The following is a 10,150-nucleotide window of genomic DNA, read 5'->3' as shown; positions in this document are numbered from 1 at the left end:
TCAAGGAGAACAGAACAATGCCCTGGCATAAAATAGTATAATTTGCAAATCTTAGATCCAAGGAAACAATCTTGAAAGTGCCAGGGGGGGAGAGATTTCTTATGTACAGAGGGAAAAACAACAGAATAACATCAGACCTATCCACAGAGACTTGCAGCCCAGAAAGGGCTGGCAAGAAATGTTCAGGGTACTAAATGAGAAGAACATGCAGCCAAAGATACTTTACCTGGCAATGCTGTCATTCAGAATGGATGGAGAGACAATAAGTTTCCAGGACCACAGAAACTGAAAGAATATGTGACCACCAAGCTGGCCCAGCAAGACATATTAAAGTGTGGTTTATAAAAGAAGAAGGAACCCAAGAGTAATATAGACCAGAAATTTACAGAGACAATCTATAGAAACAAGGACTTCACAGGCAACATGACTTCAATACAATAATATCTTTCAATAATCACTGTCAACATGAATGGCCTAGATGCTCCAATAAAACAGCACAGGGTTGCAGATTGGATAAAAAGGACAAGACCTGTCCATATGCTGTCTACATGAGACTCATTTTGAACCTAAAGATACACCCAGACTGAAAGTGAAAGAATGGAGAAGCTTTTTTCCTGCCAACAGACCTCAAGAGAAAGCTAGGGTAGCAATTCTCATATCAGACAAGTTATATTTTAAGCTAAAGACTGTGTAAGAGATACAGAAGGACACTGTGTCATTCTTAAAGGGTCTACCCAATGAGAAGATATAACAATTGTAAATATCTATGCCCCCAACATGGTAGCAGCCAACTACATAAGCCAACTGTTAACCAAAATAAAGAATCATATTGATAATAATACATTAATAGTATGAGAGCTCAACATTCCACTCTCAGCAATAGACAGATCATCTAAGCAGAAAAAATCAACAAAGAAATAAGAAATTTGAATGACACACTGGACCACACAGACCTCATAGATGTATACAGAACATTCCACCCTAAAACAATAGAATACTCATTCTTCTTGAATGCCCGTGGAACTTTCTCCTGAACAGATAAAATACTAAGTCACAAATCAGGTCTCAACTGATACCAAAAGACTGATATTATTCCTTACATATGTTCAGACCACAGTGCTTTGAAACTGGAACTCAACTACAAAAAGAAATTTGGAAGGAACTCAAACACGTGGAAGTTAAAGAGCATCTTGATAAAGAATGATTGGGTCAACTAAGAAATTAAAAGAGAACTTAAACAATTCACGGAAACCAATGAGAATGAAAACACATCAATACAAAACCTATAGGATACTGCAAAGGCAGTAATAAGGGGAAAATATATAGCCATCCAAGTGTCTCTCAAAAAAAATTACAACAATCCCAAATGCACAAGCTAACCTTACACCTAAAGACCTGGAGAAAGTAGAGCAAATAAGACCTAACCCAAGCAGGAGAAGAGAAATAAGAAAGATTAGAGATGAAATCAATGAAATAGAAATCATAGAAACATTGAACAGATCAATGAAACTAGAAGCTGGTTCTTTGAAAGAATTGATAAGATCAATAAACCACTGGCCAGACTTATTCAAAAGAAAAGTGAGAGGACTCAAACCAATACAGTCATGAATGAAAGGAGGAGAGATCACGATTAACACCAAGGAAATTGAAACAATTATTAGAAATTATTACCAGCAACTATATGCCAACAAATTAAGCAATCTAGAAGAAACAGGCTCATTCCTGGAAACTTATAAACTACCAAAACTGAAATAGAAATAGATGATCTGAACAAACCCATAACCAGCAAGGAAATTGAAGCAGTAATCAAAAACTTCCAAACAAACAAAAACACAGGAGTCCTAGGCCTGATGGATTACCAGAGGAATTCTACCATACATTTAAGGAAGAAATAATACCTATTCTATTGAATCTGTTTCCCAAAAAAAGTAGAAATAGAAGGAAAACTTCCAAACTCATTTTATGAGGCCAACATTACCCTTATCCCAAAACTAAAAACCCCACCAAAAAGAATTACAGGCCATTATCGCAGATGAGTATGGATGCTAAAATACACAACAAGATTCTAACCAGGAAGATCCAATAGCACATAATAGGATTATTCACCACTACCCAGAGATTTATTGCAGGGATGCAAAGATGGTTCTACATTTGCAAATCAACCAACACAATAGAACACATCAATAAAAGAAAAGACAAGAACCATATGATCCTCTCAACTTGTAGGAAAAGCATCGTATATTTGACAATATACCATATTCTTTCCTGATTAAAACTCTTTAAAGTACAGAGATAGATGGAACATACCTCAATATCATCAAAGCCATCTATGAAAAGCCCACAGCAAATATCATTCTCAATGTGGAAAACTGAGAGCTTTTCCCTTAAGGTCAGGAACACAAGGATACCCACTCTCACTGCTGTTGTTCAACATAGTACTAGAAGTCCTAGCCTCAGCAATCAGGCAATGAAAATAAATAAAATGCATTTAAAAAGTCAAATAAGAAGTCAAACTCTCTCTCTTCACAGATGATATGATACTTTATGTGGAATACCCAAAAGACTCTACCCCAAAATTGCTAGAAATCAAACAGCAATTCAGCAACATGGCAGAATACAAAATCAATGCACAGAAATCAGTTGCATTTCTATATACTAACAATGCGATGGAGAAAGAGAAATAAGGAATCAATTCCATTTACAACAGCTCCAAAAACTGTAAGATACCTAAGAATAAATCTAACCAAACAGGTAAAAGATCTATACTCTAGAGATGGCAGAACACTTCTGAAAAGAATTGAGGAAGACACAAAAGATGGAAAAACATCCCATGCTCATGGATTGGAAGAATAAACATCTCTAAAATTTCTATCCTGCCCAGAGCAATTTTCACTATCAAAGCACTGCTTACCAAAATACATGAACAGTTTTTACAGAGTTGGAACAAAAAATCCTAAAATGTGTATGGAACCAAAAAGATTCCGAATTTCCAGGGGTATGTTGAAGAAGGAAACCAAAGCTGAGGGCATAACAATACCTGATTTCAAACTATATTACAAAGCTGTAGTCATCAAGACAGTACGGTATTGGCACAAAAACAGACACATTCGATCAATGGAACAGAATTGAGACACCTCAATTGGACCCTCAAAGCTATGGTCAATTAATCTTCACCAAAGCAAGAAAGAACATCCAATAATAAAAGTCAGTCTCTTCAGTAGATAATGCTGGGAAAACTATACAGCCACAAGCAAAAGACTGAAACTATACCATTCTTTTACACCATACACAAAGATAAACTCAAAATGAATGGAAAACCTCAATGTGAGAGAAATCCATCAAAATCCTAGAGGAGAACATAAGAAGTAACCTCTCTGACACTGGACAGAAGTTTCTTTCAGTACACATCCCTAAAGTCAAGGGAAACAAAAGCAAAAATTAACTTTAGGGACTTCATCAAAATATAAAGATTCTGCACAACAAAAGATACAGTCAACAAAACTAAGAGCAGCCCATGGGATAGAAGAAGATATTTGGAAATGACATCTAGGGTAAAGGGCTAATATCCAAAATCTACAAAGAACTAATTAAACTCAACACCCAAAGAACAATCCAGTCAAGAAATGGGCTGAAGACATGAACAGACACTTCTCCAAAGAAGTCATACAAATGGCTAGAAGATACATGAAAAAATGTTCAACATGCCAGCCATCAGGGACATAACAAATTAAAACCACAATGAGATACCACCTTAAACCAGTTAGGATGGTAAAAATTAACAAAACAAGAAACAACAAACTTTGGTAAGGATGTGGGGAACCATCTTAAACCATTGGTGTGAAATCAGGCTGGTACAGCCCTTCTGGCAAAGAGTATGTAGGTTCCTCAAGATGTTAAGAATAGAGATACTCTACAATGCAGCAATTGCACTACTAGGTATTTACCCCAAAGATACCAATGTAGTGAAAGAAGGGGCACATGCACCTTAATATTCATAGTAGCAATGTTCGCAACAGCTAAACAGAGGAAGGACTGTGGAACAAACCAAGATGCCCTTCAACAGATGAATGGATAAGGAAGATGTGGTCCATATACACTATGGAGTATTATGCCTCCATCAGAAAGGATGAATACCCAATTTTTGTAGCAACATGGACAGGACTGGAAGAAGAATATTATTCTAGCTGAGTGAAATAAGTCAAGCAGAGAGAGTCAATTATCATATGGTTTCGCTTATATGTGGAGCATAACAAATAACATGGAGGACATGGGGAGATGGAGAGGAGAAGGGATTTGGGGGAAATTGGAAGGGGAGATAAATCATGAGAAACTATGGACCCTGAAAAACAACCTGTTTTTAAGGGGCAGGGGGTTGGAGGTTAGGGGATCCAGGTGGTGGGTATTAAGGAGGGCATATATTGCATGGAGCACTGGGTGTGGTGCAAAAACCATTATTACTGTTACGCTGAAAAGAAATAAAAATAAATAAATAAAATAAACAGTGGAAGGAACTGAGATGCCCTTCATACAGTTCAAATTTTTTTGCCTTTGAAATGTGTCAGGTTGCATTTATAATGAGATTTTTTTTTAATCAATAGTGAAGGATAGGAATTTTCTTGATTTATTGTTTCCTATTTTTGCATTAGGACCTTTAGATACAGATGTTGTGAAAAGAAGGGCCATCTGTACCCCAATGTTTATAGCAGCAATGGCCACGGTCGCCAAACTATGAAAAGAACCAAGATGCCCTTCAACGGACAAATGGATAAGGAAGATGTGGTCCATATACACTATGGAGTATTATGCCTCCATCAGAAAGGACGAATACCCAACTTTTGTAGCAACATGGGACTGGAAGAGATTATGCTGAGTGAAATATGTCAAGCAGAGAGAGTCAATTATCATATGGTCCCACTTATTTGTGGAGCATAACAAATAGCATGGAGGACAAGGGATGTTAGAGAGGAGAATAGAGTTGGGAGAAATTGGAAGGGGAGGTGAACCATGAGAGACTATGGACTCTGAAAAACAATCTGAGGGGTTTGAAGTGGCGGGGGGGTGGGAGGTTGGGGTACCAGGTGGTGGGTATTATAGAGGGCACGGATTGCATGGAGCACTGGGTGTGGTGAAAAAATAATGAATGCTGTTATGCCGAAAATAAATAAAAAGTAAATTAAAAAAAATAATAATAATAAAGTATAGATTGCTCTAGGCAGTATAGACATTGTAACAATGTTTATTCTTCCAATCCAAGAGCATTGAATGATCTTCCATCTTTTTGTGTCTTCTTCAATTTCTTTCATTAGTGTTCTGTAGTTTCTCGAGTTTCTCGAGTACTTGACCTCTTTGGTTAGGTTTATTCCCAGGTATCTTATGGTTCTTGGTACTACAGTAAATGGAATCCATTCTCTAATTTCCCTTTCCGTGATTTCATTGTTAGTGTATAAGAAAGCAACTGATTTCTGTACATTGACTTTATATCCTGCCACATTACTGAATTGCCATATGAGTTCTAGTAGTTTGGGGGTGGAGTCGTTTGGGTTTTCCATAAAGTATCCTGTCATCTGTGAAGACTGATTTCTTCATTGCCAATTTGGATGCCTTTTATTTCTCTTTGTTGTCTGATTGCTGTTGCTAGGACTTCTAATGCTATGTTGAACAAGAGAGGGGAAAGTTGGCATCCTTGTTGTGTTCCTGATCTCAACAAGAAGGCTGTGAGTTTTTTCCCATTGAGGATGATATTTGCTGTGGGTTTTTCCTAGATAGATTTTATGAAGTTCAGGAATGTTCCCTCTATCCCTATACTTTGAAACATTTTAATCAGGAAAGGATTCTAGATTTGGTCAAATGCTTTTTCTGCATCAATTGAGAGGACCATGTGGTTCTTCTCTTTTCTCTATTGATTCGTTCTATCACACTGATAGATTTGTGAATGTTGAACCACACTTGCAACCCAGGGATGAATCCCACCTGGTCATGTTGGATAATCTTTTTAATGGCTGTTGAATCCTATTTTCTAGGATCTTGTTGAAAATCTTAGCATCCATATTCATTAGTCATATTGGTCTGAAATTCTCCTTTTTGGTGGGGTCTTTGCCTGGTTTGGGGATCAGGGTAATGCTGGCTTCATATCAGCCACAGCAACTTCTTTCAAGATATGTTTCCAAAGGCAAAGGAAACAAAAGCAAAAATGAAATTTTGGGACTTCATCAAGATCAAAAGCTTCTACACAGCAAAGGAAACAGTCAAAAAAAAAAATAGGCAAGCCACAGAATGGGAGGAAATATTTGCAAATGACACTACAGACAAAAGGCTGATATCCAGGATCTATGAAGAACTTCTCAAACTCAAAACACACAAAACAGATAATCGCATCAAAAAATGTGCAGAAGACATGAACAGACACTTCTCCAATGAAGATACACCAGACACATAAAAAAATGTTCATAATCACTAGCCATCAGGGAGATTCAAATTAAAACTACATTGAGATATCTCCTTACACCACTTAGAATGGCCAAAATTAACAAGACAGGAAACAACGTGTGTTGGAGTGGATGTGGAGAAAGGGGAACCCTCTTGCACTGTTGGTGGGAATGCAAGTTGGTGCAGCCACTTTGGAGAACAGTGTGGAGATTCCTCAGGAAATTAAAAATAGAGCTTCTCTATGACCCTGCAATTGCACTACTGGGTATTTATCCCAAAGATACAGATGTAGTGAAAAGAAGGGCCATCTGTACCCCAGTGTTCATAGCAGCAATGGCCATGGTCACCAAACTGTGGAAAGGACCAAGATGCCCTTCAACGGATGAACGGATAAGGAAGATGTGGTCCATATACACTATGGAGCACTATGCCTCCATCAGAAAGGATGAATACCCAACTTTTGCATCAGCATGGATGGGACTGAAAGAGATTATGCTGAGTGAAATAAGTCAAGCAGAGAGAGTCAATTATCATATGGTTTCATTTACTTGTGGAGCATAACAAATAACACAGAAGACATGGGGAGATGGAGAGGAGAAGGGAGTTGAGGGAAATTGGAGGAGGAGATGAACCATAAGAGACTATGGACTCTGAAAAACAATCTGAGGGTTTTGAAGGGGCAAAGGGTAGGACGTTGGGGGAGCCTGGTGATGGGTATTATGGAAGACACATATTTCATGGAGCACTGGGTGTGGTGCATAAACAATGAATTCTGTTACACTGAAAAGAAATTAAATTTTTAAATAGATCAATATTTAAAAAGATAGCACATAGAAGGTTCTTGTTTTTTATTCATTCAGGCACCCATAAGTACTCAATAAATGGTTCTTGTAAAATTGGACAGCTTCATACAGAAAAATGAAACTGGACCATACTCTTACAGCATACACAGAAATAAACTCAAAATGGAATGAAAGACCTCAATATGGGACAGGAATCTTCCAAATTCTAGAGGAAAATATAGGCAGTAACTACTTTGACATGAGCCACAACTTCTTTTTTTTTTTTTTTACTTATTTATTTATTTATTTATTTTCAGCATGACAGTATCATTATTTTTTCACCACACCCAGTGCTCCATGCAATCCGTGCCCTCTATAATACCCACCACCTGGTACCCCAACCTTCCACCCCCCTGCCACTTCAAACCCCTCAGATTGTTTTTCAGAGTCCATAGTCTCTCATGATTCACCTCCCCTTCCAATTTACCCCAACTCCATTCTCTCTAACTCCCCATGTCCTCCATGCTTTTTGTTATGTGAAACTATATGATAATTGACTCTCTCTGCTTGACATATTTCACTCAGCATAATCTCTTCCAGTCCCGTCCATGTTGCTACAAAAGTTGGGTATTCGTCCTTTCTGATGGAGGCATAATACTCCATAGTGTATATAGACCACATCTTCCTTATCTATTCGTTCGTCGAAGGGCATCTTGGTTCTTTCCAGAGTTTGGCGACCGTGGCCATTGCTGCTATAAACATTGGGGTACAGATGGCCCTTCTTTTCACTACATCTGTATCTTTGGGGTAAATACCCAGTAGTGCAATTGCAGGGTCATAGGGAAGTTCTATTTTTAACTTCTTGAGGAATCTCCACACTGTTCTCCAAAGTGGCTGCACCAACTTGCATTCCCACCAACAGTGCAAGAGGGTTCCCCTTTCTCCACATCCTCTCCAACACATGTTGTTTCCTGTCTTGCTAATTTTGGCCATTCTAAGTGGTGTAAGGAGATATCTCAATGTAGTTTTAATTTGAATCTCCCTGATGGCTAGTGATAATGAACATTTTTTCATGTGTCTGATAGCCATTTCTATGTCTTTATTGGAGAAGCGTCTGTCCATATCTTCTGCCCATTTTTTTTTCAGCGTCATGATCAGACTATTACATTTAGCAATCAACAGCATGGGTGCAAAAAAAAAAAAAATCTACATTAAAACCCTTTGTTGGAATGCTTTACACTTTCCACAGAACAGAAACTAAAATAACCTGTTATACAATTAATCACAAATACAGTCCTCGAGTTTTTTTGCTCATACACATGAATATTATCTAAAACATTTCTTCTTTGTAGCAGCTAGGCCCTGCCACCACTGTGCTTGGCTGAGTTCACAAATCGGTTGTAACCTGTAGCTTCCCTGTCACTTCTCTGGCTCTCCTCTCCTGCTAAGCTTTGTTTCCTGGCAGTAGTTAAAACCTCCTGCCACTGCCATAGCTGCTGCTGCTGCTGGAACCACCATAGCCACCTTGGTTTCGTGGTTTGGCGAAGTAAGGGCCAGAGCTTCTGCCTCCAAAATTGCCTCCTTTCATGGGTCCAAAATTTGAGGATTGATTGTTGTAATTGCCAAAATCATTATAGCTTCTGCCACCTCCAAAGTTGCTTCCATCATTACCAAATCCATTATAGCCATCCCCACTGCCACCATATCCACCACCACCTCGACTGCCACCAAAGCCACCTCGACCACTGAAGTTTCCTCCACGACCAAAGTTGTCATTCCCACCAAAACCACCTCCACGACCACCACCAAAGTTTCCAGAACCACTTCGACCTCTTTGGCTGGATGAAGCACTAGCCATCTCTTGCTTAGAGAGCGCTTTCCTTACTTCACAGTTGTGGCCATTCACAGTATGGTATTTTTGAATGACAATCTTGTCTACAGAATCATGGTCATTAAATGTTACAAAAGCAAAACCCCTCTTTTTGCCACTGCCTCGGTCAGTCATGATCTCAATCACTTCGATTTTCCCATACTGCTCGAAATAATCTCTTAGATGATGTTCTTCAGTGTCTTCTTTAATGCCACCAACAAAAATCTTTTTCACAGTTAAGTGGGCACCAGGTCTTTGAGAATCTTCTCTTGAGACAGCCCTCTTTGGTTCCACAACTCTTCCATCCACCTTGTGTGGCCTTGCATTCATGGCTGCATCCACCTCCTCCACAGTGGCATATGTGACAAACCCAAAGCCTCTGGAGCGCTTGGTGTTCGGATCCCTCATTGCCACACAGTCCATAAGTGTTCCCCCATTACTCAAAATGGCTCCTCAGACTCTCATTGGTTGTTTCAAAGCTCAGACCTCCAATGAAGAGCTTCCGCAGCTGTTCAGGCTCTTTGGGAGACTCTGACTTAGACATGACGGCGCTGGGAGGGGAGACTTTAACGATGCTTACTCGGCAGCAGAAAGGACTCTTCTGCCCATTTTTTGATATGATTGTCTGTTTTGTGTGTGTTGAGTTTGAGGAGTTCATTATAGATCCTGGATATCAACCTTTTGTCTGTACTGTCATTTGCAAATATCTTCTCCCATTCCGTGGGTTCCCTCTTTGTTTTTTTGACTGTTTCCTTTGCTGTGCAGAAGCTTTTGATTTTGATGAAGTCCCAAAAGTTCATCTTCGCTTTTGTTTCCTTTGACTTTGGAGACATATCTTGAAAGAAGTTGCTGTGGCTGATATCAAAGAGATTACTGCCTATGTTCTCCTCTAGGATTCTGATGGATTCCTGTCTCACATTGAGGTCTTTTATCCATTTTGAGTTTATCTTTCTGTACAGTGTAAGAGAATGGTCGAGTTTCATTCTTCTACATATAGCTGCCCAGACTGTCTTTTTTCCATTGTATATTTTTTCCTGTTTTGTCAAAGATTATTTGACCATAGAGTTGAGGG

The 10,150-nt window shown here is 38.9% G+C and overlaps 1 pseudogene; it reads right to left on the bottom strand.

Annotated features, from left to right (window-relative positions):
* Positions 1-8,373: 8,373 nt before the first annotated feature.
* Positions 8,374-9,637, bottom strand: LOC123387663 (annotated as a pseudogene).
* Positions 9,638-10,150: the final 513 nt, after the last annotated feature.

Source organism: Mustela putorius, unplaced genomic scaffold (assembly GCF_011764305.1).
Source record: "Mustela putorius furo isolate JIRA1106 unplaced genomic scaffold, ASM1176430v1.1 tig00003858_pilon_pilon_pilon, whole genome shotgun sequence".
In the NCBI taxonomy this organism is placed as follows: domain Eukaryota; kingdom Metazoa; phylum Chordata; class Mammalia; order Carnivora; family Mustelidae; genus Mustela; species Mustela putorius.
The sequence above is the reverse complement of the archived record's forward strand: the minus strand, read 5'-3'. Positions and strand labels throughout refer to the sequence as shown.